Raw genomic sequence first — 2,467 nt, 5'->3', positions numbered from 1 at the left:
ACTTCTCCCCCAGTCCAGGAAACCAGATCACTGCACCTTCCCAATCCCAGATGAAGAATGGGAGGATTCTTTTTGGGAGGATAAGCCAGACAGATTTCAGACTTGGGACTCAAGGCACAGTTAAAGGCAGGAGGTACAATGTCATAGTGAAATAAGGAAATTAAGTAAAACCTGGAGCAGTAAGTAAGTCTCCTAAGCTCCCAACCTGCCCCTACTGATCTCTTTGATTTTTGGCTGCCAAAATTACCTCCCAGGCAGGCTGGTAAGATTCCTTTCTTAGATAAATGTCTGAAGCAGGAGAAAAGACCTGCATATACTAATATTTGAGGCCCACAATGAAATGGCCAGTCTTGTTCTATTGCTGGTGGTAAGATCCATTCATGTCACAGATTTTCCACTCAGCTTCTTAGTGCTTAACTCTTAAATATATACAATCAGCAAAGATTGCCAGATACTTGATGAAAGACACTAATGTAATGGCAGTTCAAAATAAACACTTAGAGAAGAAGAACTCAGAGAAAACAGAGGCAAAACAAAATAAAATATAAACTATAATGAATATCTCAGAGAAAATGTCACATCCGTGGTACAAGCAAGGATGCTACAGTAAAGAAATAATCAGAGAAAAAATAAGACCCCTTGGGATGAATAAAACATTTAAGGAGAGTTAACAGATACATTTGAGAAATATTTCCAGAAAAAAAAAAAGAATAAAAAGAAAGAGATTAAAAAAAAAGAGAGAGAGAGAAAATGAGAAAAATGAGAAAAATCAGAGAATAAAGAGATCAGACATCCAATTAATAGGAATTCTTAAAAGGAATTACAGAGGAAAAGGAAATATAAAACAAATTCACAAACGTAAAGACACAGGTTTCCAGGCCGGAAGGTCCACCATGTGCCTAACACAATGGTGTGGAGTAAAATCCATACCCATGCACATCATCATGAAATTTCAGGACACCAGGAATAAACAGATAATTTAGAAACAATAATATTTAATGTAGACTCTTATATCAAATCAAACAGTCAAGTGTGAGAGGATGGGGGGAAAAGATATCCTCAGATATGCAAGGACAAAAAAACTTTACCTCTCTGCGCCCTTTATCAGGAAGCCTCAGAAGGACATGTTCCACTTAAAAAAGAGCAAATAAGAAAGGAAACAGGATGCTATCACAGAGGAGTGATGGAAATTACCAAGATGAAGGGAGAAGTGCTGTCCAACATAGACAGCACTGTTACAGGTCAAAGAGAAGCCAATCCAGATTGTAGCAAGAGAGTGGAGGGCTCCAGGAGTGTGGACTCCATGGAGAAAACCAAACTTAGAGATGGCCCGGAATGTCTGAACCTTCTGAAGGGGATTTGACAACTCTGGCTGAGACTTTGGGTGATGCATTAAATGCATGAATAAGTACATGGAAAGCTAATCAAACAGAAAAACAAGGCAATTATTAGTACCAAAAAAAACCCAAAAAACAAGAATGGAAGTACAACCAAATTTTACAGTCATATTATACTCATCTGAATGTTTGTGCTTACTTATAAAGAGGAACAACAATGGCAGAGGAAGTTGAGAGGGAGTTAAATCTTCATCTTTCTTTGTGAAAATAACTAGAAAATGTCTATGGCCGAAAATATAAATAAGAATAGTAGAATAAACATGCTCTTGAGATATATGGCAGTAAATACTAGAATAAATAGCTAAGGAAGTTAAAAGGGGACTATCTCTAATGTTGGGCATTAGATGAGAAAGACTAGGGCTATTTTTCATCATTAAATTGATAACACTTTATTCAACTTTTTAAAATATACATATGTAGTTTGTGATAAAAAAAATGTTTAAAAAATATATTATATAAAAAGAAGAATTAAAGGACATACACCAAAAGTGTTTACGGTGGTTAGTTATGAACACTTTTTAGAATTTTGATTTACTTTGTATTTTTTGGCATTTTCTAAGTTTTCTTCTTTTGGCATATATTACTTTTGCACTTAACAAAATAACAAACAATTACATACACACAAAAGAATGTGCAGAATCACTAAAAAAAGGATGGTTATTTTGAAATCTTCAGTATTTCTCTGTATGAATAAACTCGATCATATTTGTTGAAATATTCTGTTATTCAACTTCATAATCATCTTTCGCTTATGCAGCTCATCTGTACCCAGATCAGTAGTCCTTCAAATTTCAGTGGAGAGGAGTTAAATATTAATTTTTACTGAGATTTTTGAGCTGCCTTTAAAATGGCATATAAGCTTTATAAAAAGCAACCTGAGAGAATATCTCAGTACAATGCTGTTTTGGTAGAATCATTTTTATTACATACTTAATTTCTTTAAAAGACTAGAAGGTACTCTAACAAGAATAGCATTTATAGTTCTTGGAATAAAACACAAGTAGCTAAGCTCCTAGAACACTACGTCCCATTCAGGCTTTTGTTTGGGAGACTAAGTCCATTGGAGGGGG

Source organism: Pteropus vampyrus, unplaced genomic scaffold, assembly GCF_000151845.1.
Source record: "Pteropus vampyrus isolate Shadow unplaced genomic scaffold, Pvam_2.0 Scaffold9, whole genome shotgun sequence".
Classification (NCBI taxonomy): Eukaryota; Metazoa; Chordata; class Mammalia; order Chiroptera; family Pteropodidae; genus Pteropus; species Pteropus vampyrus.
This window is presented reverse-complemented; position numbering follows the sequence as displayed.